This window comes from Pipistrellus kuhlii, unplaced genomic scaffold (assembly GCF_014108245.1).
Source record: "Pipistrellus kuhlii isolate mPipKuh1 unplaced genomic scaffold, mPipKuh1.p scaffold_m20_p_25, whole genome shotgun sequence".
Classification (NCBI taxonomy): Eukaryota; Metazoa; Chordata; class Mammalia; order Chiroptera; family Vespertilionidae; genus Pipistrellus; species Pipistrellus kuhlii.
In genome coordinates, this window is record NW_023425524.1 from 4271718 (window position 1) to 4288239 (window position 16522).

The 16522-nt window shown below is 45.7% G+C and overlaps 1 protein-coding gene across 3 annotated transcripts in view; it reads left to right on the forward strand.

Moving 5' to 3' along the window:
* Positions 1-16522, forward strand: part of ESRRG (estrogen related receptor gamma) — a 444044-nt gene that overhangs the window by 24643 nt on the left and 402879 nt on the right. Inside the window, exons 1-2 of one of the 3 annotated variants that reach the window (XM_036453514.2) lie at positions 2180-2730; positions 13785-14042. The exons of 1 other annotated variant lie outside the window; for it this stretch is intronic. The gene's annotated coding sequence lies outside the window, so the exon portion shown is untranslated. Of the gene's footprint in view, positions 1-2179; positions 2731-13784; positions 14043-16522 lie in introns of those variants that run through there. One more of the 3 variants, XM_036453510.2, reaches the window with a different exon arrangement.

The window sequence follows — 16522 nt, forward strand, 5'->3', positions numbered from 1 at the left end:
GGTAGGCTAGACAAATGCTTGATAGTGAGGAATCCCAGCTGTGTAACTTTGGGCAACTTACTTGACTTCTCTGTGCCTCCATTCCTCTGGGGAAAATGGGAATAGCAAGCACCCCTCTCTCGTGCTATTGTTGGGATGACTTAGAATTACATGTTCTGTGCACTAGGAGAGGTTAGGACAGTGCCTTCCAAGTGTTCGTTCACCTTAGTAAGCATTTCCATGCCCTCTGGATTTGGATGGGGAGTGAACACAAATAGGCTACACCAGTATTCACCATTCTACTTAGCATGAAGCCAGAAAATAAAGACTTGAAAGTAGTCTGAGGAGTCTGGACTGAATGAACAGCAGAGCTGTTCATAGGCTGAACTGGATTGAGAAAATCTACGCTTAGAAGGATCTCTTCAAACCTACAGGGGTAACTCCACCAGTGCCCTTCGCTGGCGACTCAAACCTCTCAGCCCCTGGGGAAGGGGACTACATGCAGGTGGACGGGTGACAAACAGCATGGAAGGCATTTTGGGGGGGGCGGGGATGGTTTTCAAGGTATTAAAGCGAGTCTAATTTTCATGGTTCTCCCTCTTTGCAGTGGGCCTTTAAGGGAGGGTCCAGTTCTGAGGTTAATAAGTAAAACAACTGAGAACCACGTTTGGCAGATTGAATATTAACCAGCCCCTCTTGGGTAGTTATTGAGACACCAGTAAGTGGAGAGGTGATGCTCAGTCTGGTTCCGAAAGGGCCTTTGCCTGGTCTGGGACGTCCTTGACATTGATAACCTTCAAGCCCTGGCCAGACTGCATACAGTTCTTCCCCTTGCCTGTCTCTTTTCTCAATGATAACTTGGCATTCCTGGGTGACAGATAAGCAGGGGCCCATGAGTTAGGTCCGATGGTTAAGGGTGGAGAGGCATCTTTCAGATTTGGAATCTGTCTACTACTGGCCCATAGTTCTGAGACCCTCTGAAGTTTGAATGACAGAGGCTCTTCCCCAGTTCTTATCTCTTGACCTTGTACAACCACAGTGACTTCCATATGGAATTTGCTAGGGATTCGTGGTCCGTGACTCCAAAGGGAAGAGATCCAAAAAGCTCCTTTCATTAAACTTAGCCAACCTCTGAAATAGGTAAACTATTTTTAAACCGCTGGCAGCTGTAGGAGATCTTGGATGAGTTTGTAAATCTTTGCTTTTCAGATCTGACACTCTCCCCCCTACTTTGTTATTTGTTATTATTATTTGTTTGCTGTCATCTTTCAGGAATTTGGAGTCAGTAGCACAGTGACTTTACCAATGCATGATGTTGACCAAGGTCAACAAGAGACTTTGAGGGGACGAGGGTCGGGATGGCGGGGGGAGGATTCCGAAACCCATTCTACTACTCCAGACGAGGGATTAGTAATAAAGTAGGGAGAAATACTTGCCACAGCCGACACTAGGTATTTATTTTTCTGTGCTGTCCACCTGGTGATTCATATACACAATATTATGAGGAGTAGAAATTACAGAAAACACACCACACACTGTAGCAATAGCACAAACTCCATATTATAAAGAAGACGTCATCACGCCGCCTCCGGTACATTTTCACATTTGCAGAAGTAAATATTAAAGGTTATACTTTGAGACCTGTTCTACTGATTCTAGGAAACAGTATTACAAAAATGACAAATCCAGTGATTAGCCGGCAATCATATCCTTGTATTAAAAAAAAAAACACACACACACAAAAACTTTCATGCCGGTGTCGAAGAATTCAATTAAAATCTTATTATCCTTTCTGTCCTTTTGGACTGCCCCGGCTAGGTCAGTGCCAGGAGTCCCCCAATTTCCCAGCCTCTGTGCAGCCCCTCATCTAGCTTGGCTGGCACTCTCTCTTCCTCTCTTTCTCTCCCCCTCCCTCCCTTATTCCCTCCCTCCCCTGCCCCCTCCCCATTTTTAAAAGGCTTTAAAGAACATCTCAGGGAGACGAAAATAGCTCCAGTTGTGAGAGGCCTACACCGTGGGAAGGCAACTGAGAGATGCAAGTCAGCGAGTGGCAGCCGCGGAGAACATGAGGGTCTGGCCCCGCGCGGAGGTGCCCGGGCCCGGTGCGTAGGAGGGCAGCTGGGTTCGCTGCGGGGCGGTGGGCCAGGCAGTCTGGGGGGTCCGGGCTGCAGCGCCCCTGGCTCCGGCTTCCCCTCCCCCCCGGGTTTTTAAAGGCTATTTTGCCCAGGCGGGCACTGGCGCCAGTCAAAAGGAGCAGTTGGCGCTGAATGTCACCCTGAAGGTAAAGTGAAAGACAAAAGATGAACGCATGCTTGCTTTCCCTTTGCAGCGGCTGCGGCAGCGGCGGGCCGGAGCAGCAGGATTTAAAGGGGCAAAAAACCCTCCCGCCCAGACACACGCCCAGAGGTGCCCTTTCTGCAAACGCAATCATGCCACCCAGTCATGACCTTGCTGGGAATCTGGGGGGCTCCTAAAAAAAATATATCGATTTTTTTTTTTTAAAGCAAGAGAGGGAGGGACGGAGAGAGCGAGAGAAACGCATGCAAACAGAAACGTGCACATACCACGTACCCACCCGAGGAGACCCCGGGAGCCTGGCTCTTCTCCGGCCAAGTTATCATTGAGAAAACAGACAGGCATCATGACGTCCCGGGTCACAGGGAGTGCGGACCGACGCTACCAAGAGCGGAGGGAGGCGCCCGGGCGCTCCGGCTAGCGGCGGGCGCCCCTCGGCCCCTGCAGCCCGGCTCGGTGAGTGACAGCCGCTCGGGACTCGGACCCGCGGCCAGGCCTGAGCCTCCCGTGCGCAGGGGGTCCGGTGGGGGGCCGTGCCCTTGCCCGCGGCGGGCCAGCCCGCACCCCCTCGCCGCCCGCCGAGGTCGCGGGAGCCCGGCTGGCGAGGAGGAGGAGGAGGAGGCGTGTGTAGGACGCGCAGTGTCCCTGCATGGGGGGTTCGTAGACTTTCCCAGCCAAAGGCACCGCGGGGCTGGCTCCTTTAACACCCCCCGACGTCTCACCTGGCCCCCCCCCTCCCCCCGCGCCGCAGTTGTGACCCCGCCAAGGTAACTGGTCCTGATTTTTAGCATCAACATCTGCAGGCTGACATCCCCGCGGGGGGCGTTCTGGATTTGCAGTCCTGGTGGAAAGCCCTTTGCCACCTCCCTCCCCGCCCCTTCACTTGTTTAGAGTGTTTTGGAGAAGAAAAAAAAAAAAAAGAAAAAAACCACACAGCAGTACCCCGCCCCCAATAACATGGCCCTAAGTACTGTCCCCCTCTGTAGACTCGCTCCTCACCAAGGTTGCAAACCTGCCAGTGTGTGCTCCAGACACACACAGATCCTAAAAGCAAGGATTTGTGCCTCCCACACCTCTCCCTTCCCCCTCCTGGATAGAGACTTCGGTGCTGGCACCCGAGTGAGGGCAGAGTTAGGGCAGCAGGACCGGAAGGGGTGGGGGGAGCCCTCTGTCCTCAGCCAAGGAGGGGAGGGGGGAGAGGGGAGATACAGGAGTTGAGGGCTCGGAGGTCCTGTGATCCCTGCTGCTGCTGAGTCCTAGGTGTCTCCCTCCTGCCCTCTGCTCCTCTCTCCCTCCCTTCCCCTTCCCTCTCCCCTGGGGGGGGGGGGGGTCAGAAGTTGCTGGGAGGTCACCAACCACCATTTGAAGCATTTCAAACCACCACCCCGTAAGTCCTGAGAAGCATTTGCAGGATAGAACCCGCCCCCTCTCATCACCCCTGTTTGGTGATGGATGATTCTTAGAGAAAGACACAGAGGGCAAAGCTTCCCTCCCCTCTCTTCTCTCCCTTCTGCATGCCTGCCCTCCCCCTTTCCCAATCTTAATGAGCAATTCTGGAAGCCTCTGGAAGGGCCTGGAGAAAGCCCGAGGTGCCTGGGTGCTGGGGAGTGGCTGTGTGTGTTTGTTTATTGTGCTGGCTTCGGTCTTGTTGTAGGTGGCCACATGGGTCTGCTTAAGCGGGGAAGCACGTTGGCTGTGTTTGTGTTGTACTACCAGAACCAGTGGCCGTACAACCCGACACTGACACACGCAGAAAGCAAATGATTCCGCTAACACAGACCAGAGGGCAATGCTGAAAATAGCACCTCCTCTCTCTATCTCAAAAAAAAAAAAAAAAAAGAGAGAGAAATTCTCAGCAAGTGAGTTCAGAGAAATTGCTCTTAGGTCCACATATGACCTCCCACTACTTTCATAACACTCCTGCTTAATACTTTAAGTCAGGATCAAGAGACCTGTGGGGGTTTGGAAGTGCTGGGAGCAGCTGAAGGCTTGGGCCAGTTGTGAAGAGAAACTCTCCTTTGTTTCTCCTGCTCCCCAGAGACCAAATGGGGGCGTGTGTTTGGAAGATGCCCAAGTTCAGAAGCAGCAGGCAGGAGGGGAGGCAGGGGATGGGGTTGGACTTGGTGTTAGGATTCCTCTCTTTTTTCTGTCCAGTAGATTGGATGTTATCAACATGAGTTCACCAGCCAGTGTCATTGCGGGAAAAGGAGGGAAATTTGAATAGTTCTCGAGTTCTCAAGTCTGAGCTGGGGAGTAGCTCCATAGAAAGAAATGACATAGAAACCTTGATGGAGGCCAAGTGCCTCGTCCTTCAAATCAGGAAAGGATCACGCATATTATGGAGCTGGCCTAGATGACTTACAGACATGCTTGTCTGCTATACATGACTTGGTTATTTTTACATATAACTCTTGAAACTCCTGTTACGTGGAAGGAAAAGTGTGTGTATTGAGCGTGGTGTCATAGAGATAACATGGTCCGTGGACTGGGGTGGTGAACATTGATAGAAAGATCATTTATGTTCTTTAATAAATCCAAATAGCACTGAAACCTTCACGCATGGTATATACCGAAACGTACTGGCCTTCTTTCAGGGGAGTAAAGGGACTTTCTGATGGGTGGGGTTGTGCTTTAATGAAATAGAGCCCATCCATCGATTAGGCCCCCAGATGTATGCCCCTCAATTTATCATAATAATCTGGCCACTCAGTGTATATCCTATATAATAAAAGGCTAACATGCAAATTGTCCCCCTCAACCAGGAGTTCCACCAGCAGGCAGGCAGGCCAGCTGCCCATGTTCCCTCCCCTTGGCCAGGCTGGCTGGACCCTACCCATGCACGAATTCATGCACCAGGCCTCTGAAATGTAAGTACACACACACACACACACACACACACACAGAGTGGCCAGATTATTATGTGTTCAGATATCATCATAATCTGGCCACTCAGTGTATTTTTTACATTTTTCCCCTCAGAAATTGAAAGATTAGCATGAGAGGGCTATGTTCTCATTTTCCAACCCAGCACCACTTATTATTTACTGCACCAGTATTTCCATAGTTCTTTTGAGTTCTGAACTTAAATCAACATGTAAATGGTGATGGCAGGGACAGCAACCATGCAAACAGCTGAAGGGCTGTGAGGGAAAATATGCTGAGAACATTTCGGGCTGTTCTCAGTTGCCTTGTTTATGGGGACATTCCAGTTGCAGCTAGAATTTTAGCAAGAGCCTGTCACAGGTAATGGGCTTATGTTTGAAAAGGATCCTTAGGTGTTTCTTGTTTCTCCCTCATACACATGCCATGCATCTTAGCTAAACACTTAGGGCGGAACTGTCGCAATGCCTTATGACATTTCACATCTAGACAAATCCCCAGACCAGTGTGTCACAGGAAAGGGGGTTAATTTATGAGTTTCTCCTTTTGTTTACAAGTAGATTAGTCTTGTTTTATTATTACTTTTAATATGCTTTTTCAAAATTGATTTCAGAGAGGAAGGGAGAGGGAGAGAGAGAGAGAAACATTAGTGATGAGAGAGAATCATTGATCGGCTGCCTCTTGCATACCCCCTTCTGGGGATCGAGCCCACTACCCAGGCATGTGCCCTGACGGGGGATTGAACATGACCTCCTGGTTCATAGGTTGATGCTCAACCACTGAGTCATGCCAGCCGGGCTTGTTTTATTATTTTTTAATGTCTTGTGTGTTTGGCTGCATTAAATGCAAACAAGTTATATTTGAGGAAGTTCAAGTTTGCCTTCCTGATTGACCTATGAAATTGGTTTCAATTAGACATGGAAAATCTCATTATCCCAGCGGAGGGATTTATGGTAAGACAGAGGAATTCTGTCTTAGTCTCAACATGGTTGGGACACTGCAGAAGGAGAGAGGGAAAATGCCAGGAACCAGTTTAATGAAGAAAAACACTGGTGAGATGCTTTTGAATAATAGATAGGCGATGTGATGGTCAACCACAAGATAAAATTTTTATACAGGACTTTTATGGCTTTAAACAGGCTGCATTGTAAACTAAGCTGACTTCTCTATTAAGTCATTTATAGTTTTCAATTATTTAACATTCCTCATCTTCCGTGGTCTTCTTCTGTACCCATCAGAAATACGGATGGTAGTCATTGCTTGTTGTTAGTGTAGGGACTTTGCAATGGAGCTGGGTTGAGTTTGAACTTCTCGCAACAAGAGTTACAAAGGCGGCACAAAGGCATAAAGTGGAAAGAATGTTATGGAAACAGGTGGAACCCTATTAAGTGGAGATCCCTCCCACATCCACAGTACCTAAAACAGTCTGCGTCACACTTCTTAAGAAATCTGGGAAGTACCTGCCTTCTAGGAACTGTGCATTTGGAAATTCTATCTCCCTTTCAGTGCAGGTCTTTTGTTTTCTCCACGGAGCAGATGGTGACGCTTTCCATGGAATCACTGTTAAGAGAAAACCAACTAAAAACTTCGGTATGAACATTGGAATCTTTCAATTTGAAGTAATGATGGACCTAGTTTTGCTGCAATACTGTGATTTTCGTTTATTCACTTGAAATTTCGGTATGAAGACAAAATAATGTCCTGGCGCCTCTGGGCAAACAAAGACATTTTCTCTGGTCACTTTGCCATTCATTTTTTAAAGCTGTGGGCTAATTTGGCTTTGTGAGTCAGTTGTTTCTTTTTTAATTAATTTTTTATTGATTTCAGAGAGGAAAAGAGAGGGAGGAAGAGAGAGAGAGAAACATCAATGATAAGAATCATTGATGTGCTGCCTCCTGAACGTCCCCTGCTGGGGATCGAGCCCACAACCTAGGCATATACCCTTACCTGGAACCGAACTTTGACCTTCTGGTTATAGGTCCACACTCAACCACTGAGCCATGCAGGTTGGACTGTGCATTTATTTGTAGGTTAGTATCTCCAGACCAATAGGGCCCTAGGAATAAGAGCAGGAAACTGTGAAGAAGATCTAAGTGCCCCTCACCCTGTCATGCTAGCGGGTGGGAGTGGGGCACTGTAGGAAACTTGAAGGATCTTTCTCTGGGATCATCATCTTTTGATGATTTGGAACCTAATTTATGCACTTTGTTTTGTAACCAATGGTGGTGGTGGCCAAAAGGGAGAGCCAGAAGCTGTGGGGATTTCTTTTCTTTTCCATGGAGATGAAATACCATAAATTTACTCAACACTGATGATTTAAAATGGGAAAGGTCACTACTCTCATAGCTCCATTGCCGTGGGTGTAAACCCCACTTCCCATCCCAGGAATGTCTACCATGCACAGATAGCTAATAGTGTATTTATGCCATTGTGATCGATAATTCCCACAGAAGAAGAATCAGCAGTAGTTTTAAATCAGGCCTCTGTTTTTATTTCTATTATGAAGACTACTTTGTTCATTTAAACAAGGGGATGGCCATAGTTACCAAAAAAGAGGGTTGAATGCATGTGGGATCCCTGTGATAAACTGTAAGTTTACTGGACATTCAAAGATACTTTATTCACTTATGACCACTTATAGCTGTTTCAGATGGTTCAGCTGCTAAAATAAACTACCTGGTAGAACTCTATACAGGATGCTGATGAATACATGTGCTTATTTTACTTCCCTTCTGCCAAAGAGGTTTTTTTTTTTTTTTTTTTGTTTTTTTTTGTTTTTTTTTTTTTAAGGTAGCAGATATGCATATATGACATGGTAATTTTTCACTGTATTATTGAAGGTTCAATTTTTGGAGGCTTACCTGACATGACGCATGGCAAAACTTTTGTATTCCTACTTTGAAAGTTACTTATGCAGTAGGATAGTGTTCACAAATGTCTGTGTTACTAGAGTGGCCCATTTACATCCTATCTCGCTTGAAGATGTATTAGGTTAATAAGGGTGATTTTATGACCAATATAATTTATATTCACTAATATCTATTTTTATTAGCACAAGTAGAGATTGTGAAGCAAATTTCCATATATGTTAAATACTAAGAGCAAGAATAACTAACTTTCGTAAAGTGTGTTATACTTTATAAGCATACATTACCCATAAACTGTTCTTTAGAAGAATATTTATTGCACTTTCTTACTCAAGAAGGCACTCTGTTTTTACACTATAAACATCTTATGAAAATAGATTCTTTTATTAGTTTCCTTCTTTTCTTCCGCTTTCTCTCTCCTTCTCTCCCTTCCTTTCTTCCTTCCTTCCTTCTTTTTTCTCTCCTAATGGGAAAACAGCCAGTGGTGTTTTTGTGTGTGTGTGGAACATGTGTAATTGCCCATCAGACATTTCTATTAGAAAAGGAGCTGTAACAAGCAATCCAACATGATTTTTGGAATATATATCCTGCCTACCAGTGCTCTTGAGGAAAATGTAAGGTTGCAGAAATCATTTCATGCCCTGTATGTTTTCAAACATAAATCAGGAAAATTGTTAGCGAGTTATAGCTCTTCTTAGAGACGGTGACTATAGTACAATAGTAAACACAGGCTATATATTTTTCCAAGTTATTATGTGTGGAAAGAAATCCAAAGTTGGCTCTTTAGAGGAACCGTTTAATTCAGTTATCAGAAATTCATTTTCTATTTAGTATGAACATTTATTTCCAAGGGTTGCAGAAATGGGACATAATAGCTGATGATCCTTTAGATCCATCACCTTCAGAGTTAGAAACTTGCTCATTTTAGCTAATGTGTAAACGACTGAACATCTGTCTTCAGTTAAGAACCAGTCAGAACAGTCCGAGGTAGAGTTGATAGTCTGATCTTTTACCCTCTTCAACAGAGAGCAGCAAAGCTTTTACTCTGTCTCTTCATTTCTAAAAGGGAGGGATTTGACTTGATGGTCTCCAATGCACTTCACCCTTGAATTAAATAATTGATTAATAATGAATGAATCAATGGATTATATCCCTGTCTATTTCTATTCTGTAAGCCAATTACTGACTAAAATATGACCTTATGTCATGGCCAGAAATACTAGTGTGTGGAGTAGGAATTGAGCTCAGGTTTAGTGCCTTGATATTAAAGCTTTATGAAATTTTGACACTTAAATTTGCATTAAAATATTTTATTTGCAGATCAATGATTAGATATTTAAAAAAAACCACTTTTTTTTAAACATAAGATAATCTTATATTCTGATGGCTAGGTTAGGCCATAAAAAGCTGTTACTTTTATTAGAGTGAAATATTGTATTATATATCAGTGATGAAAAATGTGAAAAGCAGTTCTGCTATGATACAAGCGATAAACATAATAAAAAGGCAATAGAATTGAATGTTAGTTTATCACTTATTTAGAAACCAGAGGGTTGAGATTTAAGAGAATGTGCATGTAACTTCAAGTTAAAAAGATGGATTATAACCATTGCAGAGACTTTGAGGGGGATTTTAAGAAATTTTCGGGATTTTTAGCAGTTGGTTACAAAGTCGGTGGCTTCCTCCCTCCCACCGCAATAGTGTAACATTAGCAATCTTTCTAATATTGTCACCTGTGATGAGATTTGTTTTTTGACACCCAAATGCCTTGAAGAGCAGGAGAGCCATGGAGAATGGAGAGGAAAATTATTCTCTGAACTAATTGTCCAAGATGTGAGAGAAGAAAAGGTAGAAGGTGGTTGAAGGTATAAGACAGAGGCATATCTGTGTATGTGTGTTAGATAGTCTGGTCTGCATTTAACTGGTCTGTGGAGGAGAAAGCACAAGGAAAAAGAGGGCAGTGAATGCCTGCACATTCCACATGTGTTAGTGACATAGAAACCTTTGGGTTAAAGCATCCATTTTGGAATTTGTGCTGGGCCACTTATTGCCTGTGTGCTTTTGTAACATCATTAAATTCCCTGAATTGGTCTTATCTGTAAAAAGTTGAATAATAAAAGCATCTGCTTCCAAGATAGTTGTAGTAGTGGAGTGAGATCCATGGGTATAAAAGTGCTTGGAAACTATTTTTATAGGGGTGGGCAAAGGTAGGTTTACAGTTGTTCATAGGGAAAGACATCTACACTAATAAAAGAGTGACATGCAAATTAACCATCACTACACCCACAAGCCATGCCCACCAGCCAATGAGGAGCGAGCATTCAGATTAAACCAACCAAGATGGCAGCTGGACACAGAGTGAGTAGGAGGCTTGGGTTTCCCTGGCAATGGAGGAAGCCAAGTTTTCTGCCTGCTCTGGCCAGCCATGGGCTCTGCTCAAGGCTACAAAGTTTCAATTATAGACAATACATAAATCCCAACAAAAATGGCTGCAGCCATGGAGCGAGCAGGAGCCTTGGGTTTCCTTGGCGATGGAGGAAGCCAAACTTTTCATCCCCCCCTGGCTGGCCCTGGGCTCTGCTCAAGGCTACAAAGTTTCAATTACAGAAAATAAATAAATCCCAGATCCTAGGGCCTCCACTTGGGTCACCTGGGGGCGTGGCCACCACAGGCCCCAAGGGAACCTCCACACTCATCTGGGACACCCTTCAGGGCAAACCAGCTGGCCTCAACCTGTGCACCAGGCCTCTATTCTATCTAATAAAAGAGTAATATGTAAATTGACCTTCACTCCAACACTCAAGATGGCTGCCCTTATGTAGACACAATATGGCTGCCATAAGATGGTCAGCAGGGGAGGGCAGTTAGGGGGACCCAGGCCTGCAGGGGAAAGCAATTGGGGGGGGGGACCAGGTCTGCAGGGGAGGGCAGTTGGGGAGGACCAGGCCAGCAGTGGAGGGAAGTTAGGGGTGACCAGGCTGGCATGGGAGTAGTTAGACATCAATAAGGTTGGCAGGGGAGTAGTTAGGGAGTGATCAGGCTGGCAGGAAGAAGCGGTTAGGGGAAATCAGGAAGGCAAGCAGGCGGGCAGTTGGGAGCCAGCAGTCCTGGATTATGAGAGGGATTCCAGAATGGAAACATGAAGGCTGGGCTGAAGGACCCCCTCCCCCCCATGCACTAATTTTGTGCACCAGGCCTCTAGTAATACAATAATAAGTAACTCAAGAATAAACTCTGTTTCAGAACTGTAAACCTACTTGTAGTTGAAGGTGGTGAGGAAAAATCATTGGGTCAACCAGTTCTCCATGCTGACCAAGTCTTAGGCTATTTGTTTTCGCTTCAGAGAGGTCTTTGATAGGACTGTTTCTTGTCCACTATGGTCCAAGAACTGTGCTAGATACTTTACATATTACTTTATTTAGGGAGGAAGCAGGAAATAGTATGCAGCAAGCCTGATAATTCTAACCTAAGTGATGCTAATATGTGAAGAGCATGTTCAGTTTCCTTTACAGATGGCCACAGCTTGTCTAAATAAACCTGTGAATGACTGAAAAGGAAAACAACATATTGAATAATTGTTTTCTTTGTCTCAAACATGGCCTGTCCCTTGCACTTCTGCATAGGTGTTGATATTTATCTAAATTTCCTAGATTTTTGTTAAGGCTGAAGGAATCCTTCCTTATTTGGCAGTAAATCCTCATATTTAATAATATAAATTCCATTAAAAAAAGATTTCCAGGATATAACAGCACTAATTAATGTACTACATGAGCTGAACTCCACGTTCTAGATTCTAGACTGATCTCTTTCTAGAATATTTTCTTGTTTTTAATGTCTCATTCACTGATAAATATCTAGCCAATTCTTCCGTCAGAAATGGATTACATTTCAAAGCATAAAATGAAGCAGTAGGTCAACAATTATTCAAGACATTTGGGCTGCGAGTACAGACAATATATCTTCAAAAGGCAAATCCAAAAATCTGCTTGGATCCTCCCTCAGAGTGGCCATGTGTTAAGTATTTGAATGAGATGAGTCAAGGCATTTGAAAGCGTTTAGTGCTTCATGAAAGAGACTACACAAGTTCCGGGAGGCAAGGAGGAATGACCTCGCATGGGGCCAAGAGCTTGAGAGGAGCGGCCGTGTCTCACATGACTTTGTACCCCCTCCCCTGTGTCTGGCACCATGCCCCATTCCTAGAGGAGGCTCAGCCAATGTTTTTAAATGCATGGGTGCCAGGCACTGTGGCCAGCCCCTGACGTATGTGACTCCTTAAATCTTCACAGCAATCTTGTATGGTAGCTGCCATGTCTCCATCTAATAGCTGAGGACACAGAAGTTTGGAGCTTTGAAGCAACTGCCAACCTCATACAGGTGGCAAGTAGTGGGGCCAGGATAGGAAGCTAAACCCATTTGGCACCAGAGCCCAGTCTTCTCCTCACGTTCTGTGAGCTCTGGGATGTCAAGGGTTATGATTACTTTTGAACAATAGGCCCCAAGGTGAGCCAAGGCCTTCCTGGGATAATTCCCAGGCTGTGCAGGCAGCTCCTGGGCTGGCGTTCAGAGAATTGGAAGCACATGGCCCTGTGATGCCTGCCACGTTGAACGTGGCCTTTTGTTAAACTGTCAGTTCTGATTTCTGCCCTTTGAAGTGAAATGCACAATCGTGAGAAAATACCATATAATAGACCATCACCTAGACTTGTCGTTGGGACGGAAGGAAGAGGAAGGGCAGGGAGGAACACAGAAAGTAAAGTGACTAAGCAATGACAGGGATCGAGTTTGCTATGGCAACCAATAGCCCCCACCCCCTCTGTCTCTTATGAGTTGGCAAGGTCAAGAATTTTCCTTCTCCCTTATATTGAGGGTGGTAAAGAGGGTGACTCCTGAACATCCTATATCATGTCCTGTATTGTATCACTGTTCCTAGTATTGCCATAGTCTTGGGATTCTAGTCGGTTCTACTAATAAAGGTCATAAAGAATAAGAAAATGGTCCCCAATCAAACAGTCAGGCTAAAAATCCAGCCTCTAAATTTGGAAGCAGCGTACAGGTACTGCCAGACTGGTAGGACTCAGTGACTGAGCATTGACCTCTGAACCAGGAAGTCATGTTTCTCTTTGTTGTCAGGGCACATGTCGGGGTTACAGGGTTACAGGCTGGATCCCCAGTGTGGGGCGGGCAGGAAGCAGCCTATCAATGATACTCCCTCATCATTGATGTTTCTCTCTTTCTCCCTCTCCCTTCCTCAATAAAAATATATTAAAAAACAAACAAACAAACAAACAAAAAAACCTGGGTACTACGTTATCCATCCCTAAATTATTTTTTCTTCAATGTATTTGTGAGGAATGTCAGGGGAGTCATAAATTCTCAACACAGGATTAGTGTCGTGTGGATTTGAGGGTTTATAGACAAAAGAGAGAGAAATGTGTTTTAGAAATGGGCACTCAGTTTTTAAATCCCATGAAGATATGGCTCGTGGGAGGTCAGGACGGCAGAGGTCAGGGCTGCATGTAAGATAAGCCCGGGGAATGACCGCAGCATCACCAGAGGCTTGTGGGTGGGTAGCTGTGCTTGGTTTCCCATGGAGGTGAGACCTGGTGGGGACACATCCCCCTTCCCCCCCCCCCTCGCCTGGGGGTGGAGGCTGCCCGGGTGAATTGTGTGAAGTTGTCAAAGGTTGGTCTGCTCTCCAGCACTTGGCACCGGCCCCGCTGAAATGTGATGCCATTGGTTTTCAGTAAAGGTTCCTTTCTGCAGGGCTGCAAACACGGATCAGCTGCTCCCGTGTACACACAACCCGGGAGCAGACCAACCGGCACATTCCCAGCAGCCTCCTGCACCCCGAGACTGTCCGAGACCTCCTCTGCACGCAGGAACTTTGCTTCTCGCTTGTCAGATGTAGCACCATGCTCCTGTCATCAGATCCCAGCTAGGCTCCTGGCTGCACGGGAGAGAGGCTTCCTTAAGACATTTGTCCTTGAAACTGCACCAAACTCTTGGAAGAACCCAGAACGTGTGAGTATGTGCGATTTAGGCAATAGTGCAGGGCTGGGCTGCAATCAACCCTTATACAATATCCGATTAGCAGAGCAGGAGGGCTCCCTCCGACGTTACGTTACATTCATTTTCAATTCGTCCTGAGGAAACAAATCAATTGTAGCTTCTGATACAGTGACTTTGCAGTAGACGGGGTTGTAGCGTGTTAGCTTTAACTATTTGCTGTTCTCACTTGGCTTTGCAATGTGACTTGGGGGACGATTATTTGGGGGGGGGGCAGGCAGTAAATTATACAACTTGTCCATGTTTACAAGGTTGAAAGTGTCAGTCATGTCCATCTCCAGAAACAAGTTTGCTTTGGGGGAATGTTTATAAGGAATTAATCACAGAGATTCACGGGCAATTGAAGGAATGCGTACTGCTCTTGCTCTGAATAAAACATATTAGATTGCAGTTTTAATTTACTCAGAAAGAGTACATTAAATCCCACTGAGATTTTTGCTTTAATTGATCTCTACCCAGCGCTGTCTGTTTGGTGTTTTGCTGTCTTGCATGCCTCTGTGTGAGCTCCTTGCTGGGATTGCAGTCTGCTTAAACCTGTATGGAGGTGCTCTCTCTCGGTCCTCAGAACACTCAGGTGTGATAAACACAAATGTGGGTGGGAGTGGTGGATGTGTTTTAAAGGATGGTCTTCATACTTGGAAGGCTTTTTAGATGTGTAATGTGAAGGGCTGTCAGATGTTGACCACAGACTGACTATCCTGAGACTCTCAGTCCAGGCTCAGCTTGTCCACTCTGGGAACTCCAACCCAGAAAAGCCCACGCATACCCCCTTTCTATCAATTTTTCATATGCGCCGATACCGATGTCCAGAAGATTAATTTCTCTCAGATTAGCCTGATTGATAGCTGGACTGTGGTTTCCTAAGAGCTTGCTCTCTGTAACCTGGAGCAGAGCTGCATTCCATTTACCTAGTGAGTGTGAACACGGGTAACCATGGATCCAGCCACCACTAACCGCCCATGCAGCGACTCGTTGTAAACAATACAAATGAGCCCGGAGAGCAGAGGCAACCAGACATGAAATGATTTTAATAGAAATTACAGTAAAAGGTCATGTGATGTGGTAGCAGCTTCTGTTCAGTTTTAAAGGGAAAGTCTTGCTTTTCTGTGTCTCTCCCCCCCCCCCCCCCCCCCCATCCAACACATACCCATTTCCCACCAAATCAAGTTGCTAGGTCTGCAAACTTGGCCGTTCCCATTCTCTGCTCCCACGGAGAAGGGTGGCAAAATGCGGGAACTTGTGGATGTTCACAGTAAGTGCTTTATTTTAGAAACAGAAAGGGGACCAGGGGACTCCAGGACTTTCTTCCTGGAAGGTCCTGCTAGCTGTGGGCTAGTGGTCCTCTTGCTTTGCAGGAAGAGGAATAGGCAATTTCATCCCTTAGCTTTTACATATTCAGCTGCCTTTTCTCACCCCTTTGAAATCTCTGGGGACTTGAATCTCAGTCTTTCTGAAAACCGTTATTCGCTTTCCAAGCAACTTCTGCAATATGGTAATGCAATATGGTAATGAGCGCCCAACCCCACCGCTTTCATCCGCGCAGACCTCTGCTGACTTCTACACGGACCAGGCCTTCCAACAGGATGCGCCTTTCCCTGGGAGACATGGTGTCTGTCTGCGTGCGGGTATGACTGTGCTCTTAGACTGGCCTTCAGCTCAGAACCTTGAACAATTTGTGTTAAGTGCTCACCTGTGGTTTGCTGGGTAGTGACACCAGTCTAGTAAAAGGAAACTGGGGAAGAAACTCTAGTCATCAAACTGAGGAGGCAGGAGACCTAAAACGCCTGCTGTGGAGGGTTGGCCTGCTTGGTACTCAGCGTGCAGGAGCAGAGGGGCTGGGAATCGCAGTCTCCGACAGCCACAGGCCCTGGGAGCAGAGCCTGTGGTGTCTCAAGGTGAAACAGACCTGAACGGCTCTCCTGAGCCATTCCCCCGCCTGCACAGCACGTGATGCCAATGAGCGTGTCAGCATGCGGCAAGAGAGAATGACGCGTTCATGTTTACCTCCTTTCAAACATCTAGATATTTCTCAAAAGATGCATAATTGTACATCTACAGATAACATACTGAAGAATAGGATCTCAGGTATTTCTTTTCCTATCAATACTGCAGCTATAATAAATTCAGTCAGCACATGAAAAAGTTTGAGGGTTATAGTTGAGAAGCTCATTAGTTGTAAGAGTACCCCCTTCCCCATCAACTCTTAGGACTTGTTTCTAGCAAACTGTTGGATTTTTTGTTTGTTTGTCTTAAATATATTTTTATTGACTTCAGAGAGGAAGGGAGAGTGGGTGAGAGGTAGAGACATCAATGATGAGAGAGAATCATTGATCAGCTAACTTCATACTGGGGATCAAGCCTGCAACTTGGACATGTGCCCTGACCAGGAATTGAACTATGACCTCCTGGTTCATAGGTTGATACTCAACCTGAGC